The following is a 14,357-nucleotide window of genomic DNA, read 5'->3' on the forward strand; positions in this document are numbered from 1 at the left end:
GCTATGATCAGTAGGGTGGCTGGTCTATTGGCAACAATCAGATCCTAAAAGCCCTGACAGCCAGCAGCCTGTATCCTAGCACCCCGGGACCAGAAGCCGATACTGAAAGTATTACCTAATCTGTCCCCTGTTGATACCAGAGCTGCAGTCTGTGCTTCTATGGAGTGGTGGGAACCAACTTGCCACTCTCCGCTTCTTAGCTGGGGGACGGGAGCTTCTGCAGATTCCAATGAAGCTGTCACACACTCCGTTGGTATCTGGAATGAACAAAAAGCTTCCCTGATTTTTCTGCCAATGAGGGCTCTGGACTCTGGAGTAACGCCTGCCAGTTGCCGCACATCCTCGGAGACGAATATCAGAGCCTGGGCACGTAGATGCGATGTTTCTTGAACATCCATCTTTTCAGGTGACTAGCCATGACTACTAGGTCTCACTGCTCCAAAGCCACAGGCAGCCTTCTCCTTCAATGGGTCAGTGCACTTGACTCAGTGAAAAGTTTGCCTCCTGTGGTATTTCTGGTGAATTGTTAAAATGGATACACAACTTTTGCAAAGGATATAAACATTAGGTTGTGATGAATGGTCTATGGATTCTTATAACACCTATGGACAATGTACTTGGCCTTACTCTGTTATCTTCCTCCCAGGGGTTTAATCAAAAGTGGTGTTAGTCTCTCTGTAGATGACACTATCTACAGAATGAATAACTCTCTATCTGCTAGACGTTCTACAAAGCATTATAGGTAGGTGTAAACGGGTGTGGACAAGTGCACAACAGTGCATTATCTTTAGCAGTGTCCAGCTAAAAACTGACCATGATGTTGCCCATCTGCCTCTGTTCTGCAAAGAGGCTGAGCTCCAACATTCAACTTGCTGATTTGGTAATCACATCAATCTATATTGGGCCAAACAGGTGGCAGAGAAGGCTGGGAAAGCTGAAGGAGTGGGAATCCTCAAGCAACTCAGCCCCACTCGTCATTGTCAGCAACTTCATTCTTCTGTAAAGCCTTTATTTACCTAGTGAAAGAATACTGTTGCCCTGCCTGGCAAATTGCAGAGAAAACCCACGGCAACAAGGAATACATACAGCGCAAACCAATGTGGAATGATTGCATCGTTGAGATTGGCCTAGTCCTTGCCAGAGTTCATCCTCTCCAACACAGCAGAGATGTCAAGGTCATGATGAGAATAGCACCACAAGAGTTTTGAGTACTTAAGCCAGACCTTCATGTTTATGGCAGGAATACAAGGGATGCTGCAGCTGCACTTCAGTATTCTGAATCAATCCAAAAAGCCTATAAAGATTATCAACAACAAAGCAAAATTACACACACCACTTTCCCTGCCTGTAGATATCTTTCCCAGACAGTGTTGTTGCTTTGTTGTCCCTTAAATGCAGATGTTCACAAACATATTTATCTGAGCCTTGGCTCAGTGGTAGCACACTTGCCTCTGAGATGTGAGTTCAAGTCCCACTCCAGATGCTTAAGCAAATAATCTAGGCTGACACCCCATTACGGTACTGAGGGAGTGCTGCATTGTTAGAGGTGGTGTTTTTTGGCTGAGATGTTAAACTGAGGTCTCGTCTGCCCTCTCAGGTGGATGTAAAAGATGCCGTGGCACTATTTCGCAGGGGAATTGTCTTGACCAACATTTACCCCTCAACCGACATTACTGAAACAGATTATCTGGTCATCATCACATTGCTGTTTGTGGGACCTTGCTGTGCGCAAATTGGCTGCTGCATTTCCTATATTACAACAGTGACTACATTTCAAAAGTACTTCATTGGCTGTAAAGCGCTTTGGGATATCCTGAGGTCGTGAAAGGCGCTCCATAAATACAAGTCTTTCTTTCTTTTGCTTGCTTAATCGGAGTTGTTGGGACATCCTTTAGGACATGGAGAATCTGTGACTTGCTCACTGGAGCTCAGTACAATTTCTCAAAGTCTTATTGTGCTTCACAATTAGGGCCAACTTCATAAACATTTGCCTTACTGCAAACAGTACTTGCTTCACCCTGTTAAAAAATATATTTTTTAGTCTGCACCACTTGTCTCTTTCTTATACCATACCTTGCCTACAAAACAACAGTGACTACTCTCCAAAAGTGAAGTGATTTGGGACATCTTGAGGGTGTCAAAGGTGCTATTTATTTTATCTCTATTATCACTGATCTCACGAACCATCTGTTTTCCTTTTTCCTAAGTATTATTTAAAGGCGGGGATTCTTTCCCAAACTCATTTCAGTACTTACAGTGGCTTCACCTGTGTCAGGACACATCAGTTAGAACATGTAACAATTTGACTTGTTCACCTTGAGTTCTTTAGAGTAGCTGACGTGCTCTATAGGTTTTACATGTATTGACACCAGAGGTTAACAATGACAGACATTTGGACGGACTTACAAAGCAGAACAGGCAGGGGGCAACAAAAGATCAACAGGATAAGTTTAATAATCAATTAAGAACAGTGCCTTTATATCACAATTTTACACATCTTGGCCTGTAATTTAGTCCTAAATCATTATCATGATAATTCTGGCCCCTTTTTCTGATCCTTGTTCTTCCTTGTTGCATAAACTATATCCAAATATATTAATGTTAATACTGTTTTCTTTTATGCAGAAGTAGTTGAGAGATGGTAATTGTAAAAGTAAGACACATCATAACAGCTAGAATGTTGATTGTGAAGCAGGACCTGAATGTTTAACAGGATCATCTAAAAGATCCCCTTATAGTTTGACTTTTTATCTCTGCTCTCTAGCAGTTTAGAAATAATGGATATTAACTCCCCCCACGACGGGCGGGAGATGTTCGGAGGTTAAACCGTCAAACCGTGAAATGCGACCCTAACCCGCCGCGCACGCGCACGTTGCTGTTTTTACGGTGGCAGATATCGTGGTGTCTGAGTGTCACACCTTGGAGAGGCGGGTCACTTCATTAACATATTTCAATCGGAGTCCCACAGTGCAATTGTGAGCCCGATTTAAAATTCACAACTGCTGAGCGGGTTTCCCAAGAGTCGAGAAACCTAGCAGTGAAAGGGAGGTGGGAGCTGCCGACTTCAGAAGGTAAGTGCCTTTTATAGCACTCCTTGTGGGGCAGGAGGAGCAGGAGTACTCCCCCTAGCCCCTCAAGGAAGCCTTCAGCCACCCCACTCCTGATCGCGGCCTCTCGCCACCCCCCCCTCCAGCCTCGATGTCCTCTTTACCCCCAAGCCGCGATATCTGACCTTCCCCCTCTCACAATTATTGGGGACCTTCCCTAAGGGTCCAAGTCTGTGGCCTCCTGTCACTGGTTTTCCCTCCCGGCTGCCGGCCAGGCTGTCAATTTGGCCAGCTGCCGGGTGGGAAAAGGATCCAAAAAATTAGAATGAGATCCTGCCGTTATGTTTGGCAGGACCTCCACGCCCCTGGCCTTGCCGGGTTCTTTGGCCGTTTTTGACTTCCCCCACACACTTCCCGCAAATATCGGGGCCTATGTATATATTACAGAGCAATGGGTTATTCTGTTTCTGAAAGCCAAAACATTTCCAATGACTGGAAGGTTCGTATTTCAACAACCTGGTAACACAATTTGAAGAGCATCTCTTACTGCCTAGAAATTTGCAAGTTTAACATACTACGGCCTGAGACTCTGACATTCAATTGGTCTGCCTCAATTGGTCTGTCCCAGTGATTGCTGCTGTACTTTGATGTGCCTGCATCAGTCCATCCACATCAGTCTGTAACTCCAAACTGCCAAATTCACCCAATTCTATCTCTGCCAGTACAGTAACTGCAAACTCCCTATCTCAGCCAGTCCCTACAAATCTAATTTCCTCTCAACTGAATCTGTCTGCCTGACATGCAGTTTAACACTTTGTAGCCCCAGGCTTTGGGGACAATTCACTAATAGTTTTGCATCCTATAATGTTTTGTTTATTAATTTAATTGAATCCTTTCCCAACCAATATGTTTCGTAACAGCTATCAACTAGACTCCCACTGTGGCCATTTATAATCTTACGCATGTCAAAACAATTTTACTTTATCATGTTGAACACCAAATTTCATAATGATCTCAAACTGACTTCCTCACAAACTGCTTTTATTGCTGGATATGAATAAAGATATTTTGGGAGCATTTTATTGACTTGAAGTTGACAATGATGTTAAGTTTGCACTGACCTCGTTGTACGTTCTGGGAAGCAGGGTTCTAAGAATACAATTTGAAGGGAAATGCAGAACAGGCTTGAGGAGCTGAATGGCCTACTGCCGTTCTTATGTTCCTATGAAAGAGTGACCAATGACCCTTAACCAAAGGTCATCCTCCCCCCTCTAAATCTCTGCACTTCCTCAAACACAGGACCCAAAGCAAAACTTTATGTTGTGTAATTTGGATTATATCAAAACATACAACAAAGGCCTTCTGATTTTTTTCTTCAAATTGTATTTTGTGCTCATTAATGTAAAGGATGTCAATGTTGGGAAAGTGAATATTTACTACTTTTGACATTCCTTTCTTTGTTCATTTTAGTAAAAGAAAAGATGAGAGTACAAAGTGCTAGCACTGCTCCGAGGATTCATCCCGCTCCAAGAGAGGCTCAAAGAAAATCTACTGAAAAGTGAAGGATAAAAAACAGACTTTTACTTATTAAGGTCTTGTTAAGGCCGTTAGTGATAAACCAGTGCAGTTCATCATTTAATGACCTTGAATGCAAGTTTCTGTGATTCTGCTGGTGGATCATTAATTTTACTGAAAAACAGACATTTCAGCATGTTCAGGTCAGGTACAGCTTGGGACAGATGCAGAGGGAAGCTATCTCTGTTCTGCCCCAATCAGCTTCCTGCTACAACATCAGGCGAGCATCAGTTGCCATGCCAGTGTGAAGATTTCCATTCATCCAAACCAACCATCCTTGAGGAAAGATTTCCTCTGGGTGCTCAGTGTAATAAAATCATAAACACATTCTTTATTGCCAAGTTAACAACTTCATTCCACACACCAAAAAGATCAAATGTCCCCTCAATTTGTGGTGCCTTTGGGTGATATTGCTAATTTGGGGGTGAAATTTGTCCTCTTGATAATTATAGAATCATAGAATCATAGAAGTTACAACATGGAAACAGGCCCTTCGGCCCAACATGTCCATGTCGCCCAGTTTATACCACTAAGCTAGTCCCAATTGCCTGCACTTGGCCCATATCCCTCGATACCCATCTTCCCCATGTAACTGTCCAAATGCTTTTTAAAAGACAAAATTGTACCCGCCTCTACTACTGCCTCTGGCAGCTCGTTCCAGACACTCACCACCCTTTGAGTGAAAAAATTGCCCCTCTGGATCCTTTTGTATCTCTCCCCTCTCACCTTAAATCTGTGCCCCCTCGTTATAGACTCCCCTACCTTTGGGAAAAGATTTTGACTATCGACCTTATCTATGCCCCTCATTATTTTATAGACTTCGATAAGATCACCCCTTAACCTCCTACTCTCCAGGGAAAAAAGTCCCAGTCTGTCTAACCTCTCCCTGTAAGTCAAACCATCAAGTCCCGGTAGCATCCTAGTAAATCTTTTCTGCACTCTTTCTAGTTTAATAATATCCTTTCTATAATAGGGTGACCAGAACTGTACACAGTACTCCAAGTGTGGCCTCACCAATGCCCTGTACAACTTCAACAAGACATCCCAACTCCTGCATTCAATGTTCTGACCAATGAAACCAAGCATGCTGAATGCCTTCTTCACCACCCTATCCACCTGTGACTCCACTTTCAAGGAGCTATGAATCTGTACTCCTAGATCTCTTTGTTCTATAACTCTCCCCAACGCCCTACCATTAACGGAGTAGGTCCTGGCCCGATTTGATCTACCAAAATGCATCACATCACATTTATCTAAATTAAACTCCATCTGCCATTCATCGGCCCACTGGCCCAATTTATCAAGATCCCGTTGCAATCCTAGATAACCTTCTTCACTGTCCACAATGCCACCAATCTTGGTGTCATCTGCAAACTTACTAACCATGCCTCCTAAATTCTCATCCAAATCATTAATATAAATAACAAATAACAGCGGACCCAGCACCGATCCCTGAGGCACACCGCTGGACACAGGCATCCAGTTTGAACACAGGCATCCAGTTTAGTGAAATCACACGGATTTATTTGGGCAACATTTTTGATAGGAAAAATGTTACTCCCTTAGTGTTGAATCATAATGAGCAGTTTAATGCTGTGGATTCACACCCACTACGAACTGGGCTGGGATTGCATAATTAATTTCACTTGTGACCCTTATAACTGTCAAGGAGGACTTTCATCTCATCAGTCTGGGCAGGATCTGAACCCAGATCCCAGAGGTGAAGGGACAGTAGGGGTGATTCCACAATCCATCTCCCTCTCCCCACTCTCTCCACTACTGGGACCATTGGATCATGGAATCAGCCCTTGCACTCTTCATCCCTTTAATCTGTTTTTTAGTAATTATGAAATGGGCGACTGCATTGTCCGCATGCTGCACTATTGAACAATATTATGCTAAACCTCTCTCCTGCAATTTCAACATCATCTCAGCTATGCTGTCGGATGAGGGGTGGATGGGGGGGTGAGTAGCGGAAGGAGATGCTGAGCTCAGACCATCCAGTTCCCCCACAGGGAAGATGGATAGCTAAAAGCATCTCCTCACGCCTCAACTGCAATCAGTCAATCCTGTTCCCCCGATCAATAACACTTTCATCATACAAAACAGAAACAAACAACAACAACTTGAATTTATATAGAGCCTTTAACATAGTAAAATGTCCCAAGGCACTTCACAGGAGCACAATCAGACGAAATTTTACATCAAGTCACATAGGGAGATATTAGGACACGTGGCCAAAAGCTTGGTCAATTAGATAGGTTTTAAGAAACATAGAAATGGATCATGGTTAACCAGATCTTCCTCATAAATCTCTCTCTCTTTTTCAGAACACAAGATGTTAATGGCCAAAGAGGGACAGAAGCACACATTTTTTTAATCTTGAAAGTTAGTTCAAATGTCACTAGATTCTTCAGTGACATTTACTGGTATTTTCATCATCAAGAATTACATTAAAATCACTGGCTTGGGTTACTTTGGGGAGACACGTGTACTATTTCTATTCCTCTTCCAGTATTTTAAGCTTTCAATGTAAAATCTGCCAAGAATAGTCCTTGAGAATCTAACTGTTTTCATCATCTGTTCTCGGTGATGGAAATGGGAAAATATGAAATTCTGGCAGCTCATCTGTAAGATTCATTTAGTTCGCTAACTCATGCATGACATCGAGGTTCGATCATAGCGTTTGGCAAGCCTTAGGCTACAGTTGAATTTTGATATAATGGCACTCATTGGAAACAAAATGGATCTTGCCAACATGGTGTCTCATACTCCTTCTCTCACTGCACTCTTCTTCAACTTCATTTCCAATCTCTTTCTATGTTAGTACATCTCTGTTTCTATCAGGAACTCATTTCATATTTAAATGTACCTATGTGTATATATATATATATATATATATACATATTTACGGATGCTGATGGTTTGTTTCAACAGTGCCCTAACTGAAATAATCTCAGCAGGATTGCTTCTGGTACTTGAAAGTTGGCCCATTATAATTGCTGGCCTAGAATTTCCTGGAAGAGAGTTATGCTGCTGTTGCAACTTTAAATTTGCATCCGTTGGTCCACGCGGGTTTCCTAGGTCTGCTCATTTGCATTTCCCACCCGGTGCAGTCACTGGCATAAAACTCATGTAAGATGCAGTTGAAGTACATGGAAACTCCTGTGCAGCCTTTGAGAAGACAGTTCAGCCTGCGCTCTTCAGCAGCAGATTGGGGGGAACAGGCAGGTAAGAAAAGGAACAGTATTTGGCTCTTTCACTTCAGTACAACATGGGAGATAAGACCAAGCTGCCCAGGAGCTAGCTCCAGAGGAGCAGCCAGCAGCGCTTCCCTGCCGGGAGCAAGCTGCCATACGGTGAGGGCCACCTCAGACCCATGAGCTATTATCGAGGAGCCAACCACCTCCCACAATCCTGGCCCTTGGGTGGCATCTAGAAGAAGCACGAGAATAGGTAACAAAAGGCATGTGTAAGCACCCAGGGGGAGCACAGTGTTAAGAAAGAGTAGGTTTGGCTTGTGTACACTTTATAGTTCATTGCATTAAAATAGAATGTGGACTAACATCGCCCTTTTTTATTCATGGAGTTACACTCATACAGGAAAGGGTGCACTTATGTGCTGCTGATGTCCTCACTCAGGTAATGATGATTGGAATGGTCATGTGGGGCAAAAAGGGCTAATGTGTTGTAATTTAGTAGGGCTGGTAGTGGTTTGAGGGAATGTCCCTTCACCTGAAAGAGGGAGTGAAGGACATATGGCTTTGGTGTCAAAAGTAAACTTTGTTCCGCAGAAGATAAAATTTCAGTGTTGACACTAACTGTGATGCTTCTTGCAGTATATACTGCCTGAGTCTCCTTTGCTTCATCCTGTGGTGCATGATAATGTCATAGAAGAGTATGCCCATAGGGATTGCCAAACCTGCTCCTGAGAACCCCGACTGTGGATAGAGGGTGCAGGGAATGCGGTCCGGTAGTCTGCCCCTGTGAGAAGCAAGTCCAGGTATTTATAGGCAGAATAGCAAAAAAAAACCTTTAAAAAAGTGTTTCCCAGCTGCAGAAATCTGTGTTCAAAATCTCCGGACTCTTCTGTGTCAGGAGCTCCTCACTTCCTTCCACCAGTATCAGTTGATTCTGGCAGCTGCTGTGTTTCATATAACTCAGTCTAACTTACCCAGAGAGCATTAGCAGTGCAAACCCAGGAAACTCGCAGCTGCTACTCCACTGGCTCTAACTCTGACATAATGCAAATAAAGCCCGTGGGGACTCAATGGTCAGAACGCGGGAAGGCTCGAGAGCACTAGGAAACTCAGGGAAAGCATTTTTAAGGTGCGCAACTTCCACCTAAATTTCCTGTGTTGTTTATACATCACTTTGCAACCCTGCTGTCAAATAACAGAAAACTGAATAAATACTTTACATAGTTTATCCAGTTTGACAGAGAAAACTGATCCTGTGGAAATTGATATTTGGTGATCTGATTAAACAAGAATTAGTTGGTATGATGAATCTAGTCATTGCTTGTACAGTGAAACCCTGTTTGCCACAGTACAGCTTCACTACTGTAGGAATTTCACCATATCAGAAGCCAGCTGTTATGGACTCACCTCCAAGTTATTTAATTTCCAGATGGAGACAAGTAAAATTTCCAAGAAGAGAAAACTGCAAAATGTCTCCCCATCTCCCACCTCAGACATAATCAAGCAAATACTCCAGCATATGTAACATTACAATCCACATCATTGAAAACATCAGGTTGTGGATGTGTTCCATCTATGCTGTAAGAACACTGGGCTCTGACTTACCCAAGACAGTGCAAGGAACAGAACAGGGAATCCAACACAAAACAATCCCCCCTCCATGCACTGAGCTGACAAAGCATGAGAAGAATTGTTAGCTAACCGCTGGGTAGGTATTGCAGTCTGCACAAGGCAGGCTTCAGACAAATGATCCTTTGTGGCGAAGCCTTAACCCTACTTGAACACTGCAGTAGCCTTGCTAGCTGTGATCCAAAATAGAACATACTCCACTAATTTGCTAGAATAAGGTTTAAACATTTTGTACTTTTCCTAATTTATCAAGGCCTCTCTCCCACATTTTTCAACTTCAGTGGCAGCCTGCAATATGAGCTTTGAGTTCTCCATACAAATACACTAATTATACCTGGAATATCAAAACCTTTACAATGAAAACATCTGCACTTATAAACCGATTGACAGCTTTCAAGATCACAAGGACTCTTGCGAAGTCATGCAGCTGGGGGGACGCCAGCATATATTGAAAATTCAGACATGTGCTGCCACTAATAAATGGCTGGACCACTTTAACAGTTGGAAACCTGTACACAGCACACCCGAATTTCTGATATGCACTTCCGGTGGGCCAGCAGCACGATGTCGGATAAATTATCTTTATTTTCTTTTTTTCCTGTTTTGGTCTCATAAAGAACACCACAAAATAGGAAGAAGATAGCTACCCTTGCTCTGCCTCACCATCCCCTCAGACACAGGGGTTGCATGGATATGAAATATTCTGTGTTTTAGGTGATGGTGTACATTTGTGCTGAGGTTTTGCTTCAAATTCCCCAGTGTCTCAATCAAAGCTGAGCATAGGTAAATGTATGGAGTGCTCTGTGGCTCCCCCCAATCCTCTCCATAACTTAACTTCAGTTAAAATTTACCCATCCCTACCTCTCCCACTCCCGCCTCCCCCTCTTCCTTCACACTCCCCCCATGTAGGCTAGTTGCAAAGGACTTTGCCTTGCTCTGATCCGAAGAATTTTCTTTTTGTTTTGTGATACCTACCACAAGGACTGCAACAATTGGGATAGTAGATGTTCCTTCGATGGTCTACCCTTGTAGGCTCCTAACAACAGGTTACCCTAGATTAGGAGTGTCCAAATGCAGCCTGTGGGCCACATGTGACTTCCAAGTACAGGCAATACAGCCCATGAAGCTCAGTCCTATTTGTGCTTTTATTTCTTAATCACTGGTTAGTGCTGCTTGGGTTTTATGGGCCTCAAGGTTTTGGAAAGCTGTTCCTGGTGCTGATGGTGAATAAATCCTGATTGAGATCGGCGTAATATTGGGATGAGGGTTACAAGAGGTGGGTAGGGGAAGAAGCCCAGAGTGATAGCAGCCCACATTATTCTTGTGGAGCTTATTGGACCTTTTTGGGCTGGTTCCTGTGGCAGTGCACCAGAATGGCCACACAATCTCATCCACCTAGTATTTATAACATATGAAGCCCATAATGAATTAAAACAATTCTGAATATATGCTTCTTCTTACTCAGTTGCCTGTATGGTGTTGTAAATCCCTGGAAATTGTTTTCTTTGTTGGGAGCCTACGGCTTAATTTGGAGTAATTGCCTGAAGCTTCAGCTCTTCGGTTGGGCTAAATATTCAGGGTTATCTAACAATTCAGAAGGATAGGAAAAAAGGTAAAGTTGGTGGGGTAGCTCTGTTATTAAAGGATGAAATTGGTATAATAGTGAGAAAAAATCTTGGCTCAGAAGGTCAAGATGTCGAATCAATTTGGGTGGAGGTAAGAAATAGCAAGGGAAAGAAATCACTGGTGGGAGCAGTATATAGGCCCCCTAACAGTAGCTACACTGTAGGGCAAAATATAAATCAGGAAATAAGGGAGGCTTGTAAAAAAGATAATGCAATAATCATGGGCGATTTTAATTTTCACATAGATTGGACAAATGAAATTGGCAAAAATAGCCCTGAGGAGGAGTTCACAGAGTGTATTAGAGACTGTTTCTTAGATCAATATGTCGGGGAAACCAACCAGGGAACAGGTCATTTTGGATCTGGTAATCGGTAACAAAACAGGATTAATTAATGATCTCAAAGTAAAGGATCCCTTGGGAAGCAGTGATCATAACATGATAGAATTTCACATCCAGTTTGAGAGCAAGAATCTTGGGTCTGAAACTACTGTATTAAACTTAAATAAGGGCAATTATAAAGGAATGATGGCAGAATTGGCCAAAGTGGACTGGGTAAACAGATTAGATGGAATGATGGTGGATAAGCAGTGGCAAACATTTAAAAAGATATTTTATGACTCACAACAAAAATATATCCCTGTGAGGAGGAAAGACTCCACAAAAAGGGTGAACCAACCATGGCTAACTAAGGAAGTCAAGGATTGTATCAGGTAAAAGAAAAAGCATACAACATGGCAAAGATTACTAGTAAGCCCGAAGACTGGGAAAGCTTTAAAAACCAGCAAAGGATGACTAAAAGAATAATAAAGAGGGAGAAAATAAATTATGAGAGTAAACTAGCAAGAAATATAAAAACTGACAGTAAAAGCTTCTACAAGTATATAAAAAGGAAGAGGGTAGCTAAAGTAAACATTGGTCCCTTAGAGGATGAGACTGGGGAAATAAAAATGGAAAACAAGGAAATGGCAGAGGAATTGAACAGCTATTTTGTATCTGTCGTCACAGTAGAAGATACTAATAATATACCAATAATAGTAGAAAATCAAGGGGCAAAGGGGAGGGAGGAACTAAAAACAATCACTATCACTAGAGAAAAGGTACTAGGTAAACTAATGGGTCTAAAGGCTGACAAGTCCCCTGGACCTGATGGCTTGCATCCGAGGGTCTTAAAGGAAGTGGCTACAGAAATAGTGGATGCACTGATTGTAATCGTCCAGAATTCACTAGATTCTGGAAAGGTCCCAGTGGGTTGGAAAACCGCAAACGTAATACCCCTATTCAAGAAGGGAGTGAGACAGAAAGCAGGTAACTATAGACCAGTTGGCCTAACATCTTTCATTGGGAAAATTGCTGGAATCCATTATTAAGGAAGTAGTAGCAGGACATTTGGAGACTCATAATACAATCAAGGAGAGTCAACATAGTTTTATGAAGGGGAAATCAAGTCTGACAAATTTATTAGAGTTCTTTGAGGAAGTAACGGGCAGGGTGGATAAAGGGGAACCAATGGATGCAGTATATTTGGATTTCTAAAAGGCATTCGATAGATTACTGTACAAGATAAGAGCTCATGGTGTTGGGAATAATATACTGGCATGGATAGAGGATTAGCTAACTAACAGAAAACAAAGGGTCGGGATAAAAGGGTCATTTTCAAAATGGCAATCTGTAACTAGTGGGGTGCCACAGGGATCAGTGCAGGGGCCTCAACTATTTACAATATATATCAATGACTTGGATGAAGGAACAGAGTGTCCTGTGGCCAAATTTGCTGGTGATACAAAGGTAGGTGAAAAAGCAAGTTGCAATGAGGACACAAAGTGTCTGCAAAGGGATATTGACAGGTTAAGCGAATGGGCAAAAATTTGGCAGATGGAATATAATATGGGAAAATGTGAAGTCATCCACTTTGGGAGGAAAAATAAAAAAGCAAAATATTATTTGAATGGAGAAATACTACAAAATGCTGTGGTACAGAGGGATCTGGGTGTCCTCGTACATGAAACACAAAAAGTCAACATACAAGTGCAGAAGGTAACCTGGAAGGCAAACAGAATATTGGCCTTTATTTCTAGGGGGGCGGGGTATAAAAGCTACAACTGTACAGGGTGCTGGTGAGACCACACCTGGAGTACTGCGTACAGTTCTGGTGCCCTTATTTAAGGAAGAACATACTTGCATTGGAGGCAGTTCAGAGAAGGTTCACTAGGTTGATTCAGGGTATGGAAGGATTGTCTTATGAGGAAAGATTGAACAGGTTGGGTCTATACTCATTGGAGTTTAGAAGAATGAGAGATCATCTTATTGAAACATACAAAATTCTGAGGGGACTCGATAGGGTAGATGCTGAGAGGATGTTACCCTCATGGGGGAATCTAAAACTAGGGGGCATAGTCTCAGAATAAGGGGTCGCCCGTTTAAGATGGAAATGAGGAGGAATTTCTTCTCCCAAAGGGTCGTGAATCTTTGGAATTCTTTACCCCAAAAAGCTGTGGAGGCTGAGTCATTGAATACATTCAAGGCTGAGTTAGACAAATTTTTGATCAGCAAGGGAGTCAAAGGATATGGGGAAAGGGCAGGAAAGTGGAATTGAGGTAAAAATCAGATCAGCCATGATCTCATTAAATGGCGGAGCAGGCTCGAGGGGCCGAATGGCCTATTCTTGCTCCTATCTCTTATGGTCTTATGGTCTTATGGTTGAGTTGGGTTTTGTTGACTGCTCTTTTCTACAAAATGCCTTGGTTCCTCCAAATTGGCTCTAATGTGTGGCAATCGCAGTAAGGTCTTCCCATCTTCATTTTGGCTCCAGAATGCATAAGGATGCCTCCATTATGAGTTTAATTAACACCACCAAAATTGACACAGAAGAGGGAAGCATTGCACATCAGGAATTTTTATATGATTGACAGCAAGATTAGCCATTACGGAGTGTGCCCGGACTTGCTCTCCCTCCTCCCCTGTTCAGTGATGGGAAAGCCTGGAAACCTTTGCAGTAACTACATTTCTTTCCTATTAAAAACATCAAGGAAACCATCAACCTTTTGACTTTATCTCATATAAATGATGTAAATAACTATGTACAAGGTTTTTTTTGTTATTTATGCAGTTTATGTTTATTAAAGGTGACATGTGTTTATTTACTGTTCCAGAGCTAGACTCCTCCCACTCACCAGTCATTTTCCACTTCCCTTTTTAGGAATATAACATTGATTTACTTTTTACTCCAAATGTTCAAGCCGAGCTTTAGGTGTGTGAGACCCCTGCTTTCTTACCAAACTT

General features: G+C 42.4%; 1 protein-coding gene across 1 annotated transcript in view; it reads right to left on the reverse strand.

The window, feature by feature from the left end:
* Nucleotides 1–14,357, reverse strand: part of LOC137334066 (copine-9-like) — a 346,820-nt gene that overhangs the window by 316,696 nt on the left and 15,767 nt on the right. The gene's annotated exons all lie outside the window — the stretch shown is intronic.

The sequence above is a fragment of the Heptranchias perlo genome, chromosome 17 (genome assembly GCF_035084215.1).
Source record: "Heptranchias perlo isolate sHepPer1 chromosome 17, sHepPer1.hap1, whole genome shotgun sequence".
Lineage (NCBI taxonomy): Eukaryota > Metazoa > Chordata > Chondrichthyes > Hexanchiformes > Hexanchidae > Heptranchias > Heptranchias perlo.